At 41.1% G+C, this 26396-nt stretch overlaps 1 pseudogene; it reads right to left on the reverse strand.

Moving 5' to 3' along the window:
• Nucleotides 1–430: 430 nt before the first annotated feature.
• The window catches only part of LOC127455777 (cyclic nucleotide-gated cation channel beta-3-like), a 59487-nt pseudogene continuing 33521 nt past the window's right edge, over nucleotides 431–26396 (reverse strand).

The raw sequence follows: 26396 nt of genomic DNA on the forward strand, positions 1-26396 counted from the left end.
TGCGTGGATGCCATGGAGAATAGCATGAAGCCTCCACACACACTATGTCTCTGCGGTAACACGCTCAACAAGCCACGTGATAAGATACACAGGGCAACTGAGATCCTCCGCCACCCGGATTGAGGTGAGTCACTACGCCACCACGAGGACTTAGAGCGCATTGGGAATCGGGCATTCCAAATTGGGGAGAAAAAGGGGAGAAAAAACATAAATAAATAATGTAATTAATTATTTTTATGGTTTAGTTATATTCAAGAGTTTATCCCTCATATATTTATAGTCATTTGTGGCTTGTAGCTCATTGAATTCACTATACAAATCAAAATATCTTAATAGCCCCTGTGTGCTGCATTTAAATGTAGACAAGTAAAAACTATGCTCATTCAGGAGTCACTTCACCAAACCCAGTATTGTCTGTCAGATTCCCGCCTTTTCATATTTCCTGCCTCTGGTCTTGTAGAGCAGGAGAGGAACAATGACAAACTCTTCATTTTTCCGGTGACCTTCCTGTCTGTGTGCATGTCTGAGTCTGTCTCTTACTATGATATTTATCCAAAATGATTTCCAGAATAATTTAACTCAACATTTATTTCATTAATAAATGAAATAACTACAAGTAAGCCATTCGTAGGCTGACTTCACTGAAAATAGCAAACAGAGTGGCCCTGTGGCGCTATCAAAGCATTGCTATGTTTGTTTGAGTGTCCCGACTAGCCCGACACAGCAACACTGGCTCAACCAGTATGAGTTTGAGGCAGGAATACCTGTTTATCTGACAAATGGAAGAAGGGGATAGTGCTCGAGAAAACCTGGTCACACTTCATCTTCTAACCTGTTATGAAGAAATCAGGGCAGTCTAAAACCTGAATGATGAGGGCATTACTGTGTATTTTCCACACACAAACAAAACTATGTTGTAACTTTCCGTTTATAGATTCTTTGGTGCCCAGTCACACTAGCAGTTCAGCATTAACTGACCTAGAAACAGTGAAAATCATTGCTAATTGATTAGTACGTGGAGTGTTTCTCCAAACACATGGACATATCAGCGGGGTATCAGATAAATCCAGTGAAGTAGGGCTCTTTACAGTGAATTAGACAAATTAGCTGCATACCCACAAAAACAATAGCATATTTTCACCATGTGATACAGCTAACATAAGTCTTTTCCGAGAGAATATTACAAATGTATACAGTTTACTTGACTCATATTATTAAATAAATGTAACACTAGATTTAAAGTACCTTTCACAATGGAGTACAGCATAGCTCAAACAATAACACAATGTATTTAATGGGACTAGAAAACAAATTCTGTCAGCATGTACAGTTTAACCAGAAACAATAGGTAACATTGCAATATGAATCGGTGTGTATGTGTGTGTACAGAAGGATTCTGCTAAGGTAATAGCATAAGGGACAGTGATGTTGGAATAAGGTGCAGAGCAGCAGTCTTGGAGTTAGAGCAGAGTGTGCTGCGGAAAATAGTCAAGGTTACTTTCCATAACACAGGGAGTTCTGTGGACCCTAATGGTTTTTTAGTTCTAGACACCTAAGGCCTTAAAGAGGTCTTATCATATATATATTTTTTCATTTCAGTCTATAACCTGGTCTCACAGAACCATGTTACTATGCTTTTTTGCAAAATGATTTTTACGTGCCTTGTTTGTGTATGTATCATGGCAGTTTCCTGGTGAAATGAACACTTGAGGTGCTAAAACAACACTGACATTTATTCCCTTTCACACAAATCATAAGTGAAAGGGCAGATTATCAGTTCATAAACACTTACTTTTTGCTGTATTCCTCACACAATGCTGTCTTATGACATCTAAACACTTTTACTATAATCTACTAACGTTTGCATTACATAACTAACTACATTTACAAGCTTGTTCGAGTGCAGTTAAATTCCACGATAGCTCAACTGATAGACTGTTGCACTTGCAATGCAAAGGACTGGAGTCCTGAAGAGCATGCAAGTTGACACACAAGGTAAAAGAGTCACAGAATCACTACAGAATGATGTGGTTGCTTTAGCAATTGTATTTTTCATCTAATATTTGCTTTTTATGACACTATCGTTTAGGTTTAGGTTTAAGGTTTAGGGTAGGGAGGTAGGTTTTGTTGATTTAAAACTTGATAGAGCATTAAATTAAACACCTTATCTGTCAGGGAAGAATGTAACTCACTTTTAATGCCACTCAGTGGACATTTGGTAAATGTTGTAGTATTTATCAAAGTGCAGTCATATTTGTAGCTCAATTTCAATAAATGCTCTTTTTTTGGACTAGAGGGGGAAGCTTTTTCATAGTATATCAAGCTGTTTTATCTCAAAATATCAAGGAAAATTTGATTGCTTATAATATGACCCCTTTAAATGTAAGTTCAGTGAAAGTATTTTGACAAAATGGGACTCTGAACACTGCGACAATATAGAATTAGCACATGTTTTCCAGAACCTGATCGAAAAAGCAAGAGGGTTGCACAAACTGGGCTTTTCTTCAAGCTTGCTTTTCTATCCCTACTCTACTCTTTCTCATTGCCTTTTGTCTTTTATCTCACTTCTCTTCTTCAGTTTTGCTTGGCTCTTCTGCGCCCACCTCCAGTCTCTCTGCAGGGGCGACTTCCACAGAGAGGATCTCCTCTCCCTCCACACGGGGAGTCATGCGGATGATCATGGTGCTGTCGGTGGTCTCTGATACCATGTCATCTTCATCTGGGATGCGAGGTCGGGGAATTGGAGAACGCCGGTGGATGGGGGAAGGAGGGGGAACTGGACCTGTAAAGGCACTGCCAGAGGCAGTAGTGGATGGCTGTGAAAGACAGGAAAAAACAAAACAAAGGAAGGATGACAGTTCAAATGCCAGTAAAACAGGGGTTTAGTAATAACATATTTTTGATATTGACATTAGCTTAAAAATGATGGACGATCTGTTTTTAGAGCTGGGATTGGAGTGCTGTGGGAAAGAAAGTTTTTCTGCATGTCGTTACATCTCGTGCATGGTCGAATGCTCTAGTCTTTCAAAAAATACTCTTTTAACCTTGTGCAATGCATGCACTCTATGACTGTTTTGTGATACTCTTTAGTACAGTCAATGGCAGGTGTATGTGCAAATTACATGCACAGATGTGGACTGTCCGCATGTCTAGAAAAACTGAGCTGCACACCAACAGTCCCCACATACTGTGCTGATGACGAAATTGTAGCGAAATGCAGAAAACCAAAGTATACATTGGTCTTAAAGGGTCATGAAACTCCACAACCTTTTTCTTTTTTAGACAGATATGTACAGTTTGCACATCATTGAAAACAATTATAGCACTCCTTATGTTTATTGTTAAGGGTAAAGTGTATTTTATTTTTATTTATTTTTTTAGACATTTGTTCATCCGGCTTAAAAACGAAACTTGAGTTGTGGTTGGTAGTAGAATACACTAATTAGTCATATGATTCTGAGCATTTCTACACATTATTAATGAGATGGAACGCTGCCATTCAATCACTGTGCTGCCTCATGCATGAGCTTGCATTACAGTGGACAATTCAAATTCACATATGACAGTTGTTCCTGGGCCAGATATGAGAGCAGACTTTTACACAGAACACCATGGTGAGATCAGAATCATTCATCAGAATGGACCGCAGTCGATAACCTAACAGGAGCAAGCACATTTGTTGGCCAAAGTTCTGCTACTCGCACTTGAAACATGAAGCAGCTTAGAGACGCATTTATTCCATTGCGTCTTTTCCGTACTTCTGATCATGGAAAGGATAACACGAAGGCTTGTTCAAAACCAGAAGACAGTAATGAAAACCAAAACCGAAGTCATGTCAACTTTCTTTTTGGTTTCCTTTATATTGTGCGAAAGTTACTAGAGCAATGAGGATTACGGGAAGTTGAAATACTAGATAACTTTACACAAATAAGGTTAGTAAGCTATTTTATCACACTACAGTCATGTTAACACATATTACTTTTAAGTAGTGTGGCTTTACTTTTGAAACAGTGTGTATTTCATGTTATATGTATTGGGCCACATCCACACTAATGTGTTTTAGTTTGAAAACGCATCTGTTTCTCTATGTTTTGGCCGTCTTGGCATTGTAATGTGGAAGGGAAATGGAGATATATGAAAACAATGACGTATTTGTTGTCATGTGACACGGTCATGTGATCCATTCTACCAAAATCAAACAAGATTGTGGCCCATGTTGTAGCAGTGTTGTTGTGCCTGTTATTCACTTTGATAGTGTTGTTAAAGATAAATGTTACTTTGTACAACCTTCACATTGCATTCCTTCAAAGGGGAAGGGAAGTTTACTCGGAATTGCTGTCTGGCGATGGAAAACGAGGACAGTTTCTTTTTAGACCATACATGAAATGGTGATTTTTCACATACACAGTAAGGGGATTTAAAGAGTTTTCATACGGTTCAGTGTGGATGAGCAACTTTTGGAAAATGCTTAAAAATGACAAGATTTGTGTATACCACTTTTATGAAAAATCTTTAGTGCTTTTTTTTTTTTTTTTTTTTTTTTGCCATTTTGGAGCACCCATCGCCATTTTTTTCATTATAAAATATGACAAAGAGTGGCAAAGATTCTCTTCAAAAATTCACAGTTTCTGTTTTTGAGTAGAGTACGTACAGGTATATGTAAATACCTCTAGGGTTGCTCCTTTATACACTTCCTTCAGCTTGACGAAAGTCTCTCCTGTGCCAACCTTCAGGGCAGCTTTATAAAGTTTGGGCGTCTCTGGATGCGGAGGAATGACCTCAGCTGTTTCTTTAACCTCTCCCTTCTCATCTGCAGGCTTCTTATCTTTGGTCAACATCTTCCTATTGAAGGAGACAAACACACTAGCTAACACGTGCATTGCCGAAGAGTAACAGAAGGGCATGAGAAGGAACCTTCACGTTTCAAGTTTTAGATGACATCAGATGACCTGATATCACACACTTTTGTAATACATTCAACACACACATTGACACTTGGAGTAAATTGGACTCATGGGTGAATGGGAAGCAGAGATCAGGTGACTCATGTCTGACTGCATTTACCTTCTTCATCAATTACATCCCAACTAACACAATCAAACACTAATCTCCCACATTCCCCTTCTTATTAAAGAGGAAAGGAAGGGAAGAGAGGGATACAGAGAGAACGATATATGAGGCGAAAAACAGAAATAAATGAGATACTCTGCTGAAAAGACCAGCTTAGACCAACATGAATGTCCATGCTGGTCCAGGCTGGTTAATGCTGGTCTAGATGGCGAACCAGCATACAGTAGCAATGCAAAACGTATTCTTATAAAGCTGGTTGACTTACTGGTTAAGCTAGTTAAGAACCCTGGTGGGGACACTAGCATATCAGCATCCAAAGCACAACATACTGTATGCCACAGAAACAGATGTCTACCAAAAAAGGCTAATCACTAGCGCTAGGAGATCTGTGAGTGTGATACAGAGCTGTAAATGGCTCAGTCAGAACCCTGTGATGGATGAAAAGTGTGTGTGTGTTTGTAAGGATTGCTGGTGCTCTTGGTTAAGGTTTGAGCTCCGATCCCCTCACTTGGCCTTTTTGCGCAGTAGTTTCTGGGACTCGGGGTAGTGTGCTAAGATCTCTGCCAGGTCCTTCTTATCCAGGATGAAGAGATTGGCAAAACCATGGGCTTTTACATTAGTTGTCCGTCTGTTCCCACCACCAACTGCCAACAAACTGAGGGGGTAGACATGCACAAAACCAGTCAGTGTGGGTTTTCACACACACACACACACACACACATACACACAACTTAGTGGTCTAGTATTTCATAGTTCGCAATGGAATACTAGACCACTGCCTACTAAATACTGTGCTTTATGTACTTTATACTGACTGCTTTTTTAAAAAAAAGAAAGAAAAGACCATTTAGATAGTTACGAAATATAAATATAGTCATTAATTAGTATTAAGGTATGCAGTGATGAATGCTTCAAATCAGGTCTGGGAAATTGCGTTAAAAAATATTAACGTAATTAATGCAATATATATATATATATATATATTTTCACTTTCTGAAACTTTACTAATGTTTTTTGTACTTCCTGTGGCTAAAAATGTGCATAATTAAATTTCCAGGAGGTACACGCTAGCACAGAAACTGACTGTGTGGAGCAATGCATTCTTATTCATTACGTGCAACAGATAAACCCGAGAGCGGATTTAATTTAAGGAGAATGGAGACTTCACCCTCAAGTGGTGAGCCAATTGTGGGAGAGATACGGGCAAGCAGCAGTATCTCTTTTCATTCACAGAAAATGCTCACTGTCATCTGAACCGGTGTCAAAAGTGAAATTGCTTGAGAGACACCCAGCATGTGCATGATAAAAAGACTGAACGGCAGTCAGAGAAAATTATACTTTGAGATTTTAAACTTCAGTAAATTAAAATTCAGCATTCAATTTGTTTTAAATCAGTATGTACAGTGTCTAATAATACATTGGAAATGTACAATTAAGTTTATCTTGCCAATAATGATATGAATTGAATCTGCCCATTTGATCCAATTATTATAAAAGTCCACTGGAAAACGCCAGAAGATTTTGCATCTTTTAATTACAACATGTCCACTGATTTTATGGCAATTATACATATACTTGTATCAAATATTTATACCTGTAAAAATGTGTCTAATTAACTCATACTAATTAAAAGATTTAACAAATATTTACATAATTACACATTTAAATAATTAAAATAAATGATGACTAACCAATTTCTTGCAAGTTCTTTGGGACAAAGTATAAAGTAAATATATTTATGATTATATTTTACTGTTTGTTTTAATGTACATGTACCATGATTAAACTAGATTAATCACAGAAATCTGTGTGATTCATTTGTTACAATTTAAACTGTTCTATGCTATACTGTTGTCATATCTCTAGGTCTCTATGTTTAATTTAGCAAGTTATCATTTTGGAAAAAATGTTTTTGTTAAAATGTCTTAATTTTTTAATATTCCAAATTAAATGCTCAAAATGGATGGTCAAGTCGAGAGCATTGCATTGTGTGATACGATACACCATGCAGTGTGCTCTGTTGTATACTGCAGTTTTGCAAATAGTAGGTTTCTTATTATCTACTGTGCATAGTATACATACTGCATACTACAAAAATAGTATGAGATATTTTACTAAAGGAATAGTGCACCCAAAAATGTTCTCTCATCATTTACACACTCTTATGCCCTGTCTATATCCATACAATGCAAATCAATGGGGTCCAAAACTTTCAAGTTCCAAAAAGGTAATAAAGGCAGCAAAAAGGTAATCCATATGACTCATTTGGTTAAATACATGTCTTCTGAAGCAATACGATCGGTTTTGGGTGAGATAGATCATGGAAGTTTTAAACCCTGTTGAGTGTCATTATATGGGTATATAGACACATCTTACATCTATAAAAAATATCTTAGTTTGTGTTCTGTAAATGAAAGAATGTTGTACGAGTTTGAGACATCATGAGTATTACAATACTGTATACAAAATATCAATACTAAAACAAAAGCAAAATCAAATATAACATTATATGAAATTCTACCAGGACACATTAGATTTTGGTAATTCTGCATAGTACAAACTAACCCTAACATTACTATTCAAGTCTTGCCCAACCAGTCCCACAAAAGACATTAGCTACTGTACAAGGAGACAGCAGAGCTTTATATGAATGTTCCCCATCACTCACCTGATTTCTCCAAACACAGAGCTAGCTCTCAGAGTCACAAACACCATCTTCCCATCAGGCCCGCCCACCACCTGCACCTCTCCTGCTTTGATGATGTTAATTTCTCGGCCGATCTCACCCTGACCACCAGAGCAGAGCAGGACAAGAGTCAGTTCAAATGCTGACAGATAAAAGGCCCTTTTATGGTGCCATTTTTGATGTGACCTTTACTCATTGGGCTTTGAGAATCTAAACTTCAAGGATAAACTTCAAACATATTGGCCAAGAAGAGATATATGTACTGTAGGTTTTTAAACTAGCTATTTTAATGCAGTGGTAATGCACATGCAGTAACTTACATTAACAGTCAATTACATACTGGCCACAAAGTATATTTTACCTTTTAACAAACAAAGTCTCCTGGAAGGTATACCACAGACTTCAGCCTCTTCAGCATGTCAAATATCATCTGTCTGTCACATCCCTGATTTTAAATGAAACAGAAATGAAATATTCCGAAGACAATTTTCCCCCCCTTTGGAATAACATGCACAGATGAATCATGTGCAATAAGACTAAGAATGTGAATTAGAAAAGTAAATCGTTTTTTCATTTCATGCTGTTAAGTTTATGAGCCCTCTTGGAAAATCTCCTAAAAGCTACTCACCTGAAAGAGCTCCACTTTACTGACAATGGTGTAGTTAACATCTGCAGCGATGTCCAGACCCATCTTTTCAGGCAACTGAATAGTTGCTGCTCATCTGAAGACAAACAGACCATAATGCATCACTAAAGCTCTCTTAAAAGGATAGTTTAACTTAAAATGAAAATTCTGTCTCATGTTGTTCCAAACCAGTATGACTTTCTTTTGGTAGGCAGAATGCCCCCATTCACTTTCAATGGATCTTTTTTCCATACAATGAAAATGAATTGTGCCTGGGTCCTTTCATGTTCCACAGAAGAAAGAACGTTATAAGGGTTTGGAACAAAATTAGAATTTTCATTTTCATCATTTACTCACCCTCATGCCATCCCAAATGTGTATAACTTTCATTTTTCTGCTCAACACAAACAAAGGTATTTAGAAGAATATCTGAGCTCTGTAGGTTCATAAATGAAAGTGAATGGGGTCCAAAACTTTGAAGCTAAAAAAGCACATAAAGACAGCGTAAAAGTAATCCGTAAGACTCCAGTGGTTTAATCCATGTCTTCTGAAGCAATCCAATTGGATGTTGGATGAGAACAGACCAAAATGTAACTCCTTTTTCACTGTAAATCTTTCCATCGCAGTCTTTAGGCATGATCATGATTTCAACCTTGATTACACTTACTAGTGCTTGACGCTTGACCAGAGCGCTAGATGAGCTAGGAAGTGTAATTGAGCTTGAAAACATGATCGCCAAGGAGACCGCTAAAGTCAAGATTTATAGTGAAAAAGGAGTTATATTTTGGTCTGTTCTCACACAAAACTGACTGGATCGCTTCAGAAGACATGGATTAAACCACTGGAGTCTTATGGATTATTTTATGCTGCCTTTATGTGCTTTTTGGACCCCATTAATTTGCATTGTGTGGACCTACAGAGCTGAGATATTCTTCTGAATATCTTTGTTTGTGTTCAGCAAAAGAAATAAAGTCATACACATCTGGGATGGCATGGGGGTGAGTAAATGATGAGAGAATTTCCATTTTTGGGTGAACTGTCCCTTTAAGGCATGAAACCATCCAGTGCCATTAGATTCTGCGTACCCAGCATGCCTTGTGACTTCCAGGTGTAGTCATACCAGGTCTTCACACGGTTTTGGACCTCACAGGGGATCCTGTAGGAGGTCATGTACTTTACCGTGCTGTCCACGCAGTGTCTGTAGTAGGCCTCCCCTGCTGCGGCGGCTCCAATAACATCTCTCATCTATTCAAACACATAGACACACACCACATACAGTGTAAACATTACAACATATATTAACACTTAAAGGTGATGTGTGAAATATTTTGCAATGTTAAAATGCTTTCTCCTTTAATTAAGCCATTTGTACAATGTAGGTATATTCCCACGAAAAGTGCAAATGCTGTGCTGCTGTGCAGTCAATACACATTTTGTCAAAATGAAGCTATGACCGAAATCAAAGTGTTTTGCCTTTATAGGGCTCTGTGGCACACTATCAAAACATTGCTATGTTTGTTTGACCATACCGAACAGACCAACAAAGCAATGTTGGCTCAACTAATGGTTTGAGTTTGGGGTGGGACTATCTGTTTGACCGTCCAATGACAGATGGGGGGAGTGTTTGGTAAGCAGTCATTATTTTTGCAGTTCTGTTTAGTGACACTAGTGGCACAGAAATTACCCTTAACATTTAAAACCTTAACAGAAATGAGACTTTTGTGCATGTATACCTCTCACCTGACCAATCATGATAGAGAAAGCAAAGACTCCCACAAAGTAGTTGACAAGCTGGAAGACGATTTCGAAGACAGTGGTATGATCAGGTAAACCACCGATGGTGATCAGAGTCTTCACAGCAAAGTAGTAACAACGGATATAACTACAGTATATAACACATACACACACACTCAATATACATTGTCAAAATCTGATCTGTCATATGGTATTAAGTACAACATTTATGCATCATGTCACCTGTTTCCTCTGCCATCGTAGACCAATTTGGTAGAGCCCAGACCCTCATAATCAGAACCCCAATAGAAAATACAGGCATTACAGTGCATAGAGTACAGTAGGTATGCACTCGTCCGGATCACCCTGAAAGAAAGCATCACAGAGACATATGAGAGATTAAGAAAAGTTTACACTAAGGATGTCTACATTCACTTTTAGCAATTGTTTTAAAGGAATAGTTCACCCAGAAATGAAAAAGGGTAAATAAGGGTGAGTAAATTATGACAGAATTGTCATTTTGGGGTAAACTGCTCCAATAAGGGTAACTGCTTCTTCTGAAAATGTCTTCTAAAACAAAGATTTCTTAGTAATCGTCCTATTTCTCTGTCCAATTCTCAGTAATTGTTGTATTTTCAGATATCCCTACAGAATTTCCTTCAAAGTTCTTCCTGCTAAGCTGCTTTAGTTTATCTTAATGACAGTTTGCACCCAAGTGTAAGTATGACCTGCCATGCAGTGTGGCTGTTTGCATCCTAATAATCTAGTGGAAACATGGAAATTTATGACAAACTACATTGTCAGTGTAGCTGCAGTGGCATTGGGCGTAATGCCAGTGCGAACGTACATTTTCGTGCGGGTAACCCGGGTTTAATTCAGCCTCTGTCACACTCATATTCCCATTCTGTTTCCTGTCTCCACTTTTAATATTTTCTTTTATACTACTGTGCATAGTCACCCAATCGTAGCCTAATTGTTGCTGTGTTCCCTATCTGTCGCTCACACGACGTTGTGTCGATGTAGTGACACTAGGGGTCACTCTTGGGAGCCCGAGACACCTCTGGTCTTTGATAAAAGGCCAATGAAAATTGGCGAGTGGTATTTGCATGCCACTCCCCCGGACATACGGGTATAAAAGAAGCTGGTATGCAACCACTCATTCAGATTTTCTCTTCGGAGCCGAACTGTCATGCTCACTGAGCTGAATTTCTACTGTTCATTCACCTCTGCTGGATCTGACGGCACATTTCAGCGGCTTCTCCCTCCTTTGCACTGGTGCACTGCAGAGAACACCCCTGGGCGCTTCGGCAGAAAAAAGAGAGTATATTTTCTGAAAGAGTTTAATTCTATAAAAGAGTATATTTCTCTAAAAGAGCAGCACATATGGAACGTCTTTTTAAAGTCGCGTCTTTTTAAAGATGCCTTTCCGATTGTGTGTTATTCCTGGTTGCGGTCGTTATCTCTCAACTTCGGATGGTCATGATCGCTGTCTATCGTGTCTGGGCGCGACCCACACGGAGGCAGCGTTCGTGGATGGTTCATGTTCTCACTGCGAGAACATGACCATGGCAAGGTTGCGGGGTCGCGGCACCCCAACGGCTCCCCGCCTCGGTCCTTCTACCTACGGGTATGAGGCCAGCACGGCCAGCACTGGGGGCGATTTGGGGACCCCAATGGGATTGCCAGTGGGGGGCACCTTTTACTGCCAAGCCCCGATTCCTCAGTTCTCCCGCCCTCACTACCCTCGATGGCGGGGCGGCCAGGGGCTATATGGCGATTCCCCCAGTGGATAAGGCACTCACGGTGCACCAATGCCCACAGAGCGCCGCCACCTGGCGCGGACGCCCAAAGCTCCCGTCCAAGCCCTGTAGGTTCACATTGTCCCTGACGGCTAAAGCCTACAGCGCTGCTGGACAAGCCATCTCTGCCCTGCATGCCATGGCTCTCCTACAGGTCCACCAAGTCAAGGCACTAAAAGAACTGCACGAGGGTAGTTCCACCCCAGATCTGATGCAGGAACTGTGCTCGGCGACCAACCTTGCTCTCCGAGTGACGAAGGTCACGGCGTGGTCTCTCTGGCGGTCGATGGCCACATTAGTGGTCCAGGAGCGCCACCTTTGACTCAACTTGGTCGATTCCTTGCTGCCCCCATTTCCCAGGCTGGCCTATTCGGCGACACCGTCAAGGACTTTGCCCAGCAGTTCTCGACGGTGTAGCAGCAGATGGAGGCTATCCAGCATATCCTTCCCCGGCGCGACTCAAGATCCCACACCCCATCTGCTCGTCGCCAAGGGCGTCCCCCTGCAGTGACTGCACCGGCTCCACCGCAGCCCGCCCCTTCGGCCTGGCCCCGCCGTGGAGCCCACCGCAGGAAGCAGATGCCACCCGTCTCACAGTCAGCTGCTAAGAACCCACGGAGGTCGTCAAAGTGCCCCTGAGACGGACGACCCAGGGTCGAAGAAACCCACTCACCTGGAGCTGGTAAGAAAACCACTCCATCCCCTGGTGGAGGGACGGGTGGAGAATATTTTGTTGCCTTTTTGTTTGATTTTGTCGCATGCCCAAGTGGCTGCGGTACCCAACAGTTCAGCAAAAGAGCGGTTTCCGTTTTCCCTGGGTCACATACCCAGTGTGCACGGTCCTTATCATGACTACCGTCCACAGGTTTTTTCTTGCAGGATTGGCGCTCCAGTGGTGGTCTTCCCGCACCTGAGCGCCCAGCTGTGGCACACAGCTGCCCCCGATGTGACAGTCTCCACGGGTTACGAGGACAGGCCTCTTCCTCCCCCATCCCAGGCTGTTCCGGGGGTGGTCACAAGGAGCCAGGTAAGTGCTTCGATGTCCCTAGACTCAGCACAGCCACAACATGGTGTGGCACCTCGAGCTCCGCCCCGCCGCGAGGCCCCACCTGCTGGTACGGCCGACGACGTTGTCCCCTTGGTCCCCCTTGCGCGGAACTTGGATGCGTTGCTTGCGCTTTCCAATCTATCGCGATGGCTGGTCCGGACCGTCCGACTCGGCTACGCGATTCAGTTCACCAGGTGCCCACTCAGGTTCAGCGGTATCCACTTCACCTTGGTGAAGGACGAAAAGCTGCTACCCTCCTACGGAAGGGCGCGATAGAACCTGTCCTTCCGGCCGAGATGAAGAAGGGGTTTTACAGCCCCTAGTTCATTGTTCCGAAAATAGGCGGTGGGTTGCGGCCAATCTTGGACCTGCAAGTACTGAACCGGGCTTTACACAGACTGCTGTTCAAGATGCTGACGCAAAAACGCATTCTGGCGAGCATCCGGCATCAAGATTGGTTCACGGCGGTAGACCTGAAGGACGTGTACTTCCACGTCTCGATCTTACCTCGACACAGACCCTTCCTGCGGTTTGCATTCAAGGGTCAGGCGTATCAGTACAAGGTCCTCCCTGTCTGCCTGTCCCTGTCTCCTCGCATCTTCACGAAGGTCGCAGAGGCAGCCCTTGCCCCGTTAAGGGAAGTGGGCATTCGCATTCTCAACTATCTCGATGACTGGCTAATCCTAGCTCACTCTCGGGACATGTTGTGTGCACACAGGGACTTGGTGCTCTCACACCTCAGCCGACTAGGGCTTCGGGTCAACTGGGAAAAGAGCAAGCTCCTCCCGGTTCAGAGCATCTCTTTCCTCGGTTTGGAGTTGGACTCAGTCTCTTTGACAGCACACCTCATGAACGAGCGTGCCCAGTCAGTGCTGGCCTGTTTGAAGGCATTCAAACAGAAAACAGCGGTTCCACTGAAACTTTTTCAGAGGCTCATGGGGCATATGGCATCCTCAGCGGTAGCCACCTTGCTCGGGTTGATGCATATGAGACCGCTTCAGCACTGACTTCAGACTCGAGTCCCGAGATGGGCATGGTGCCGCGGGACACATCGTGTGGTCATCATGCCGGTCTGTCACCGTCTTTTCAGCCCTTGGACCGACCTCTCATTTCTATGGGCAGGTGTTCCCCTAGAACTGGTCTCCTGGCGCATCGTGGTCATGACAGACGCCTCCAAAATGGGCTGGGGCGCTGTTTGCAACAGGCACGCAGCCGCCGGCTTGTGGACGGGCCCACGACTGCATTGGCACATCAACTGCCTCGAGTTGTTGGCAATTCTGCTCACCCTGCGTTGATCCAGGGCAAGCATGTGTTAGTTCGGACAGACAACACGGCAACGGTAGTATATGTCAACCGCCAAGGCGGTCTGCACTCTCGTTGTATGTCACAACTCGCCCGCCGTCTCCTCCTCTGGAGTCAGCAGCACTTCAAGTTGCTGCGAGCCACTCACATCCAGGGCACCTCAACACTACAGCGGATGCACTGTCATGACATGTTACCCTCAGGGGAGAGTGCAGACTCCACCCTCAGGTGGTTCAGCTGATTGGAGTCGATTCGGACAGGCACAGGTGGACCTGTTCGCCTCCCAAGAATCCTCCCACTACCAGCTCTGGTAGGCCCTGACCGAGGCCCCTCGGCATAGACGTGCTGGCACACAGCTGGCCCCCTGGCCTGCGCAAATATGCATTTCCCCCAGTGAGCCTACTTGCACAGACCCTGTGCAAGACCCTGTGCAAGGTCAGGGAGGACGAGGAGCAGGTCATCCTGGTAGCACCCTACTGGCCCACCCAGACGTGGTTCTCTGAACTCACGCTCCTCGCGACAGCCCCCCCAGCGAATTCCCTTGAGGAAGGACCTTCTTTCTCAGGGATAGGGCACCATCTGGCACCCGTGACCAGACCTCTGGAATCTCCAAGTCTGGCCCCTGGATGGGACACGGAAGACCTAAGCGGTCTACCACCCATGGTGGTAGACACGATCACTCAGGCTAGGGCCCCCTCTATGAGGCGTCTGTATGCCTTTAAGTGGCGTCTGTTTGCTAAGTGTTGTTCTTCCCGACGGGAAGACCCCCAGAGATACGCAGTCGGATCAGTGCTTTCCTTCCTGCAGGAGATGTTTGAAGGGCGGCTGTCCCCTTTCACCTTGAAGGTGTATGTTGCCGCCATAGCAGCACACCACGACGCAGTCGACGGTAAGTCCTTAGGGAAGCACGACCTGATCATCTGGTTCCAGACCGCGCCTCGTTCCCTCATGGGACCTCTCTGTAGTTCTTCAGGGTCTTCAGAGAGCCCCCTTTGAGCCTTTGCAGTCAGCTGAGCTTAAGGCACTCTCCTTGAAGACTGCCCTCCTGACTGCGCTCACTTCCATCAAGAGGGTAGGAGACCTGCAAGCGTTCTCTGTCAGCGAAATGTGCCTGGAGTTCGGTCCGGGCTACTCTCAATACAAGTGGATAAGCCCGGGATAGCCGGCCGGGTGTATCGCTTGCACATAGCGCCTTCCACCTCTTTTGAGCTGAAGACGTGCGCCATTAATTCCCAGTAGTGTTCACAAACTATGTTCCCTGGTTGACTTCCTTCGAGCCCTGTGGCAGTCGAGTTTTCGGAGAGACTCACTGCCGGCCCAGTACACGTGCTAACTAAGAGCCCTGTTGTGGGGTAGGTGCTCTGCATGTGGCGGTTCCCTGTAAGGTAACCCCATACGATGTATATCTTCTGCTAATTCATTTCCCTGTTGGCAAACTGTGTCTTCCTTTGGCAGAGCTCCTCTGCCCCAGTCTCCATGTTTGTAGTAACTCCTCCCCTGTTGGGTAGGATCTACCTTGAGACCCTCCACTTGGTCGTCATGACCATGTGACGTATTTTTCCACTTAATTATCCCCCCCTCTCTTTGGGCGAGGTGTGGTCTCCGCGGTGTCCTCCCCTTGGGAGGGACACCCCCCGACTAGACCTGGCGGCCCAGTCGGATAATCCCCCTTCTTTTTTAGGGAGTGGAAAAAAAGAAAGGGAAAAGAGGCCACGACTGGGTTAGCCTGTCTCTATCTTTTGGGTAGTTGACTTGTCCCCAAAGGGCCGTTCGACACTCATAACTATGTTGGGGGAGGTTACGTGTCGGCCTGTTGAGCTGGCTACGAGGCACACAGTGGTCTGCCCAGTTCACGTAACACAGTTCAGCCAGTTGTGGCGTTTCGTATAGGGACCCCTAGTGTCACTACATCGACACATCGTCGAGTGAGTGACAGATAGGGAATGTCCTGGTTACTTGCGTAACCTCCGTTCCTTGATGGAGGGAAGGAAACGTTGTGTCCCTCCTGCCACAACGCTGAACTACCCACTGAAATGGCCGGACCTTGTCTCAGCTCCTCAGCATAAAACCTGAATGAGTGGTTGCATACCAGCTCCTTTTATACCCGTATGTCCGGGGGAGTGGCATGCAAATACCACTCGCCAATTTTCATTGGCCTTTTATCAAAGACCAGAGGTGTCTTGGGCTCCCAAGAGGGACCCCTAGTGTCACTACATCGACACAATGTCTCGTTCCCTCCATCAGGGAACAGAGGTTATGCAAGTAACCAGGACTTTATATAGTGGTGCCCTCTGTCTTACCTGTAAATGTAGGCTTTGCTCATCACAGCTTCCAGACGATCATTAAACTCAAAGAATGCATTGTACTGCAAGAGGAGAACAGAAAGATGATCGTTTGTGTGTGTGTGTGTGTGTGTGTGTGTGTGTGAGACAGTGAGAAGAGATAAAGAGGCCTTTGTGAATCTTACCTTTAGAAGGCGAGGAAACCGCAAGACCGATTTGACGCCTGTGAAGAAGTACAGGATGTCCAGGGGAAAGAGACTGATCACATCCATCTGAAACATTGAGAGAACATGAAGCAAACATTCAGCAAACATGGAAGATTATGATGATACATGTTTCGATAATACATTTACTTTATTTGTTGAGCGCAATGAATAGATTCACCCCAGCTAAAACAAGCATGAGCTGGCTGCCTGATCATAGACAGTTTATGCTGGTCTCCAAGCCTGGCCAGCTAAAAAGTGCTTAAAACCCCTCTAAAACTAGCCAGTTTGGCTAACCTAGACTTGTTTTTAGCTCTTTTTTTTCAGCAGGGTTTTGTAGAAACATCAAGATTTTACCTTGAATCGCTCTGTTTGCATGTAGTACTCTCTCATGTCCTTTTTGTCACACTAAAGTAAACAAAACAGACAAAACATCAATAGATACTTACTTAGATACTTACAGTACCCCAAAAGTATTTGAACACTTAAAATGTGTAGATTTCACTGCATTAGATAACAAAACATCAAACCAAGTAGCATTTATTCTAAAGATAGACTGCACAAGTAAACATTTAAACAAAAACATTTCACAAAATGGCATTTGTTAGTTTTTAAATAATAAAACAATTGAAATACTGCTCAAAATTAACACAAAAAGGATTTGGACACATTCTAGATGTCAAACTAAAAGTGACATCACGCAAAATTATGTCTGACCCCACAACAAACAGCGAAAAGCCAATGAAGGATCTAAATTTGTTATAATTTATTATTTATTAAAAACAGAAGCCCTAGAGTCTTGCATCATATCCTGTTGCCCATATTCATTCGAGGTTTAAAATTTTGCATGCTTAAAATCTAGTGTGACCATTCTTTAAGTGGAACATGTTCAAAGTTAATGTGTTTCTCAATCCTTTCCTGGAGTACCACTAACACTACACATTTTGAATGTCTCCTTTATCCAACACACCTGATTCACTGATTATCTCATTAGTAGAATGCTCCTTGATTAGTATGTCAAATAAGGGAGACATCCAAAATGTGCAGTGTTATGCTGCCTTCCTGTGCTATTGGAATTATCCTACTGGCCACTTCTGAAGTGGTAATTACGAGTACGTTGTGTTCAAGTGCTTTGTTGTTGGATAGAACAGGAAATATGGGCGACGCCAGGGTCATTCATACATATTTCGTGAGGAACTTTTATTTTGACACCATAATACACGTTTCTCAGTTAGCTTACTGGAATTTTGGTCAAATACAAGCTATTTTCACGGTGTAAAAAATGTACAACCTGCCTCAAAGGGTTGGTGATATACATAAATGAATATGCCAAAATGGTAAGCGCTAACAATTAGCTGTATTTAGATATCTAAGTAAAACCTGTCACTTACTACAGAAGTCGTACTCTCCTCCGCCATGTTAAAAGTTTAGGACTCCTCCCATCTTGAAAACTCGCGTATCAAAATTATCTCAGAGTTTCCCAGTCATAACTACGTCTTGAGGGTCATTCATGTGCAACTTCCGAGTGGGAAACACGTATTTACGATAATTCCAATAACATGTGAAGGTAGCATAAGTGGTACTCCAGGACAGGACTGAGAAACACTGAACTACACCTATGGTTACTCTGTTAGGAACTGACTTCAAATTTCCTTTAAAAATCACCTTGAAACCAGCTGGTTAATAGTAAAAGCAGAAATGGCTAGAAAAGTAAGTTTTGAGAAAAGCTCTAGCTTCATTTGTTTGCAGATGCCAATTGGGTATTTTGTTATCTAATGAAAGTCATACATTTGTAAGTGTGGCTTTTGTATCCAAATACTTTTTGGGAGTGTTATTCAGTAATCAGTCTGAGCTCTAATGTAGTACACTAATCACCTACATATACTCACCACAATGTCTCCCGCTCTCACAAACTATAGTCTGGGCTGAAAGACCAGGATGTCAAGAATATAAATGGTGTCACAGAGGTAGTCCATAAACAGCCACCAGTGGATATTCTCAGGGGTCTGGTATGGGAAAGCCCAGCGCACGGGGATAAGCCAAACATTCCAGTTCCACGCAAAAGTCACAAAGAACAGCCACACCACATAGATCAAATCTGTGAAATTAAGAATCATACAGTATATACGGTATGGCCAGTGAATTAAGAACATCGATTTAATTTGGGAGAAAAACAAGCATCTTGTGAGTTGTCAAAGACACTATGATATAGTTGGGTCTTCAGAGCAGCACTTTAAAGGGATAATATCATTTTATTGTTTCCCCTCACTTATAAATTCACTTATAATGTCACTTATAATGTTATAACGTTTCTTACACTGGGATCCTTCAGAAGAAAATGCAGAGCGGTAGGTGCTACGCACAACCAGGAACAGCACAATGTTTGGACTTTCCCACACTTTAGTCTTTAGTTTTTCTGGCTTTGTTGTTTCCTAAAAGTATTTTTTCATAGTACATCAAACTCTTATCCTTCAAAAGAATAGAAAGAAAATAATTTACTTTCCCATGATATGACCTCTTTGATTAGGTAGTAAATGATATATATATTGTTATAATGATGACCCATAAAGCTAAGATCTACTTCAGGCAATTGTAGGTGAACTCACCTGTGTAGGGGTCAATACTGGATGGGAAATGAAACTCCAGGATAACTCTGAGCCAGTTGGGAATCCGGGGCATTTTAAACTGGGGAATTTCGATCTTGTAACCCATAAACTCATGGAATTGCTGATCCTCTTTTGCCTCTTCTTCAGCATCTTCCTCTTTCTTCTCCTCTGGAGGCAGCGGTGGAGGTGGAGCTGCTCCAGGCTTTTTGGCAGGAGCTAAGGTTCAAATATCAAACAGAATACATTGCATTTACATTTACACATTTGGCATACTTTTTCTCAAAACATTATTTCAAGAAGCATCCTGATTTTATCAGAATGTGGGTCCCACTTTATATTAGTTGTCTTTATCTACTATGTACTAACATTCAAATAGATACAGTACAATGTATTTATTGTGCAACTACATGTTGTTTCGCAAAATTTCACAAAATTCACATTTGCTGCTACTGAGGTTAAGGTACGAGTAGGTTTAGGAGTAGGGTTAATGGTTAGGGTTTAGGGTAAGGGTTGGGGTGGGGTGGGGTTAGGCTTAGGGTGAGGTTAACAGTGTAACTACAAATGTAATTAAATGCAGGTAATTTAAATGTAAGTACAAATGCATTTTCTACTCACATGCTGAGGGGCTTTCATGATCAGACTCATCTGGATCGACCAATTTCTCTCTCGCATGGTCTGTTCGCTCCTTAAACAGCCTAACCACGCTCACTCACAACTATACTTGTTTGACTGGCTGCAGACATAGGTTGCTCAAGGCCTCATATTAGAGGAAATCATGGCCCAGTGATCACAACAACAGGCTTTGATGCCAACTTTCTTAAAAGAAATCATATCCATTAATGAAAAATGTTGTAAGCAAAACACTTGCTTAGACTTTTATATGTGAACCATCCCTTTAAAAATCTAAAAATATCTAATATTTGGTTATAAAAACTCACTCATTCAAACTCAGTAGATCAGTTTGGCCTACATCCTTCTGCAGTATTGCTTTTAGGTCACCCTCCTCTTCCTCACCAAGAGCTGTGTCCTCTTGAGACTGGGGTATTCTCCTGAACAGCAAGATATGATAAAAAACTACACCTGACACAGGTGATAAAGTAATAATGTCATCAGGGTCATTTCAGACCATTCTGGCACCCTAGGCGAGATCCCTATTGGTGCCCTATTTTAACATTTCATTTTTGGGTGAACTAACACTTTAATGTTTGCACATGCAGCCTTGCAGCCAAGCGAGTTGAGGGAATAATCTGATGCTCTGTTTGCGCTCTCCTAATCTGTCCTCTGCTTTATATGTGACATTGAATGTCATTGTTGCAATGTGCTCACTTTAACAATTTGAGTCTTGTTGTTAGGGCACGCAGGGCAATGGAGTGAACCATAAATAAGAATAGGTTTACAAGTAATGACTAAGATTTGTAATTGAAGAACAACTTACCCTGAATCCACAACTTTGCTGGGAGAGGAGGAACAAAAAACAAAACAAAGAGCTTACAAAGCAAACAGCACAGGTTTTTAATGAATAGGGCTAAATTATTCAGCTTATTGTCACTTTAACAAATCTGATGGTGAAATACTGACCTATGGGAGGTCAGATTCAGTACAGGAACAGTGAGGGTCATAGAGTCTTACTCAGGGAGGACAATGATTTTGGGCAAGGTGACCTCTCCATCTTCCACTTCCTCCAATTTTAGTGCTGGCTTCACATGAGTGCTTTCTAAGAGCACAGAGGAGGACTGAAATTTTAAACACTGGTAGATTTTCTTTTGTCAATATAACATTTTAATTTATAGCTTCTCAAACAGAATTTTAACATAAACAAACTATGACAAGATATTTCAGAGGACCCGTGTCCTCATTTTTTGGGAGTTGTTCCCCCACCTCATTAGTGTTTCTCAACCTTTCTCTTAAGAGTACTGTAACAATACCAAAAATGAATAATAATAATAATAATAATAATAATAATTAAAAAAAGAAAGCAAAATATTTTTTTCTTACTTTTCTTAATTAATTAATTAATTAATTTTCTTAACACTTAATCTTAATTACCAAAAGTGTATAGGGTCGTTAGTGACCTGAGATATGTAATAGTGTTGCTGTATATATCTGTGATTCCATAAATCAGATGTTTTATGATTATTTCATATCTATACTGTATAAGTTTACAATCAAAGGATATCTATTTCTTTGTTTATTACAAAACAGATGAGTACTATATTTCATACTAATGACTACAGTATTATGTAAATTTTATGCACAATGATGGTGAATTATCAGTGTATTTCCCATATGCATGTACTCATACATACAGTATTCTACATGCCTTTTTTGGGTGGCACTGTTGTTTCAGTGATTGACTTGATTTACATTTGACATTGCTATTTGTCGAAGAAGCAATGTGGAAGTAAACTATAGCAAGTACAACACATGAACAGTATGATAAAGCTATATGTGCCAGAGAAAATACATATGTGTAACTTATGTGTGGCTTATGTGTTATGTGTAGCTCAATATGTGTTTGACAGCCAGTTTAATAAAATAAAATAACATTTGCATAAAATTTCAATGTGGAAGTAATGAATCACATTCTATCATTGGTTGCATGATGCATTATTTTTTATGTTTTATTTTTCATATACTGATGCAAGTTGCATCATCTTTGTTATATGAAAAATAAGACATTAAAATATAACACAATATATATTATATTCTATTATTTTCTAATTGTCTTGAAAATGCTTTGAAAATTTTACACTATCTGGGAATTTTGTAGATCCGTTTGTGATAGATACTGTACATGCCTGGTTGCAAAATACCGGATGTATGTAATAATGTTTGGTGAAACACAAAAGCATTTAAGGGCTACATAAATATAATGTTTAATAAATATAAATATTAATTAAAAAATATAAAGTAGATATAATTGTTACATTTTTCTTAAGAAAATATGAATGGTACTGTTCTGTGCAAAACTTTCCACCTCGATGTTAGAGATGACTTGACAATTTTTCCATCTATGATTTTCTTGATTTTCTGGGTCTGTGTACAATGGTCCAAGTCAAAGTCTATGGGTAATTTTTTCTCCAGTTTTATAATTTGCCATGCAAAAAATGTATGTCTAATCGCTTAGAAAAGTAATAGTACACCTTTCCTCAACAAGACGCATGATTTTAAAGTATCATTTATGTCATGCTTGCCTTACAAGTACCACTAAACTACATATTTGGCACAGAAAAGACAACAGAGCACAGCACAGTCTGTTCACCTGAGAGACTGTTGAAGGTTTGGATGCTTTCTGTAACCACAGGGCAAATGGAAATCATTTCTATGGGTGTCGAACATGGGTTGATGTGGAATTCAGGGCACTTTGGCATGGGTTAAGTACTGGGTATTTTTAGACTAGCTACAGATTTTAACTCCAAGACTACAGGCTGCTGCTGAGGCATGCTACACAGGGTTAAGTTTTCTGAGACGAAGGCAAACTTTCTGGACTTGTTTTGGAAGCTGGAAAAGCCCTTGGTACAGCAGCATGAGGTCAGGGGACAGTGATGGCAGCGAGGGCAGCTTGGGTGGGGTCACATGATTCTTTTTCAGTAGCTGGTCGAAGTTGTTTAGGCACTGGGAAGCATGAGACAAGTGAAGAACCCAGCTCTTAACGCCAGAACAGCTAGAGGGCACTGCAGGCAGGTAGACAACCAGTTAATTTACTGGACATTCACATTACATTTCATTGATTACATAGGTATCAGTAAAAAAGCTCTAGGGTAAACATGGGTAAATTGGGACAGTTAAGCTGGATCCGCATTATATCCATATGTATTTCCTTAAATGGTCAAAAACCCTTACTAAACTCATCTTTGGGAAGTAAACAATTACCTTTTGGGGTTCCTAAGATGAATATGTTACAATGGGTTGTGTGGCAGAGCTCATTTCACAACCACCGTTGGGAAAAGCAATGGTAAAGAAAATGACAGACATCTGAGTTAATTTTAGTTATAAAAAAGTTATAAAAAAGTTATAAAAAAGTTATAAAAAGTAAAAGTTGAATTTATGTTTGTCAATGTTACACATAATGATTTATGATGTATGTGAAAGTGTATAATAAAATGTAATTCCAACAAATTTTCAGATATTTTCTATAGAATGCGGTTGTGCAGACTATTATTCTATGAATATGTGCTTTACGGATGGCATTCACTGTTGCGTACATCTCGTTTTTATATAAGCATCTCCAGCTGAATGCGTTTACATGTCCGCTCCTCATGCGAACGTTGACAGGGGAGAATAGGCTGATGGACGACATGAATGGGGCCTCCCTGGAAGTTGTCGGCCCCTGGGATTCAGCCCATGCACCCCTGGTTATATGGTATTTCAACATAATTAAAAGTGCCAGGAAAAATTTCATTTTCAAAAGTGTCCCACTTTGCCCATATTCACCCTAACCATGTTAGCATCTTTCACTGGGTGAAAAGACACACAGAGTGTCCTTAAAAATATTAAAATGTCTTGAATTCACTTAAATTTAAGACCGTCAAAAGTCTTCAATATCTTAAAAAACTGAAAGAAAAAAAAAGTCTTAAATGTTTTTTTGCGGAAGTCTTCAATGTGTTGAAGGAGCCGCTGTAGCTCTGTTGGTCCTCATAATCCAAGTGAATGGTGACCAAAGCTTTGAAGCTCCAAAAAACACAAAGACAGTATAAAAGTAATCAATTTGACTCCAGTGGTTTAATCCATGTCTTCAGAAGCAATCCAATGTGCATCTTGCCATTGCAGTCTCTAGGCATGATCAGGATTTCAAGCTTGATTACACTTCCTAGTGCTTGACGCATGCGCAAAGCGCTAGATGGCACTATAGGAAGTATAATCGAGCTTGAAATCATGATCACCAAGAAGACTGCTGATGTCAAGATTTATAGTAAGAAATTAGTTACATTTTGGTCTGTTCTTACCCAAAACCTTTTGTATTACTTCAGAAGACATTTATTAAACCACTGGAGTCAAATTGATTTCTTTTATGCTGATTTTATGTGATTTTTGGAGCTTCAAAGTTCTGGCCACCATTCACTTGGACTGTATGGACATTCAGAGCTGAGATATTCTTCTAAAAATCTTAATTTGTGTTCATCAGAAGAAAGAAAGCCATACACATCTGAGAAGGCATAAGGTTGAGTATATGATGAGAGAATTTTCATTTTTGGGTGAACTAACCCTTTAATGTTTGCGCATGCAGCCTTGCAGCCAAGCTATGTTACATTGCAAAGTCTAATTCAATCTAGTGATGTGTTTCATCCTGAACGGCCTCTGTGCTAGGAAGTCTGATTCATTCTATTGAATCGGTTCATACTGAACTGGTTTCTCTCTCCATCAGTGTAGTATTTTAAAGTCCAAATCACCATTTATACAGTTCAACTAAATGTACTGACCTCGCCATTTAATGACTAAATGTAATTTTTTCTTTTTTTTGTCTGTTTTGTTACAAATTGATCTTGAGTTCTTTTTTAAATTGACATTCAAATCTTAAAATGCCTTAAATTTCATTCCCTTAAGCCTGCAGATACTGTGCCACAGTATGTTTTGGTTTACACTTTATATGTGGCTTATACTTATATAACATGTTCATATTCACACCTCCACATCCTTCGTCTGGAGTTTCCTCTTCCTGTAACAACAGAAGATGAATAAAAGTAGTCATGCATCAGAGAAATATATGATTAACTCCCCAATCGTCTAATCCCTATAAAATTTTAGTTTTTTATTTTTTTATTTTGAGGATTATTAATCAACGTTGTATTTGGTTGATCAAAAATGACAATAAAGATATTATGCCAAAATCCTATTCTGGCTGCTGAAAATGGAGCTGTGTTATCACAGGTAAAAATTTAAATTTCACACAACAGTAATTATTTGCAATATTACTAATGTTTTTGACTGTATTGTTGCTCAATTAAATGCTACCCACCAAGCACCAGACATCATATAGACGTTGTTTTTTGGGCTAAATCTGTTCGGCCTGTCATGGCCTTAAGTTAGCCCAAAAATAGTCATTGAAAATTGGACTTTGTTTAGTCCGTCTGATTTGGTCCAACTATATCCCAAGATGGACGTCTGTTTCGTACCACATATAGCCCTAATACAGCCATCAAAATAAGATCACTTATGCACTTTCAAGTGGGAAATTATACCTCGATGAAAACGTGTGTTGTGTTGTGTACACAAAACCCAAATGAGTCTTTCTGAACATTTTTGAACATAATTACTGCTGTTCAAAAACTTAAATATATGTATCTAAATATAAATATGTTTAAAACATGCCATACAAATAACTTGATGTTATTTCAATTTCTTTGAAAAAATTTAAAATGTCTCAATGATTCCAAACTTTAAGTTTGGTTAAAGTTAGTGTTCTAATATGTTTTAAGCAATGTTACCTGGTCAGCATCAGGAGGCTGAGAGGTAGTGGGCTCAGGCTGGGTGGTCACTGGTAGAGAAACTGTATCTATCTTTAATGTTGTGTTATCCGCTTGCCGTGGTGATGCAAAGGATGGTGGGCTTTGGGTTGCATGATCTGACTCATGCGGTGTGGGCTCCGCTGGGCAGACGTCAGCCAGGGACCTGAACAGGGGGTTTAAGAGGAGTAGAGTCATGGAAACACAAGCAGTCAATCACAAACATTCAAAGATTGGTATGCGTCGACCTGATAAAACTCAGACAGGAAGGCCTGATTGGATTATGACCATCATCTATTCTGACAAGCAAACAAATTTGTACCAGCTTATTCACTCCGATTAAAGGAAACATTCCAGGTTAATTCTAATATGGGTAAAAGCTGTTATGCAGCAGCAGATGTTACTTCAGGTCTCTCAAACTTGCTTAGAGAATATTAATGAAATAGCAGTATTGTTAGAAATTATATATTGTATTCAACTGTCAATGTGGGCTACTCTTAATGTACATTGGATGGCTAAATGAATTACAACAGCATGGTCTTTTTGGTGAAGCTGGTTTGGCTACTAAGGATGTCAATAGCACACCAGCATCCAAAAT

Source organism: Myxocyprinus asiaticus, chromosome 18 (assembly GCF_019703515.2).
Source record: "Myxocyprinus asiaticus isolate MX2 ecotype Aquarium Trade chromosome 18, UBuf_Myxa_2, whole genome shotgun sequence".
Lineage (NCBI taxonomy): Eukaryota > Metazoa > Chordata > Actinopteri > Cypriniformes > Catostomidae > Myxocyprinus > Myxocyprinus asiaticus.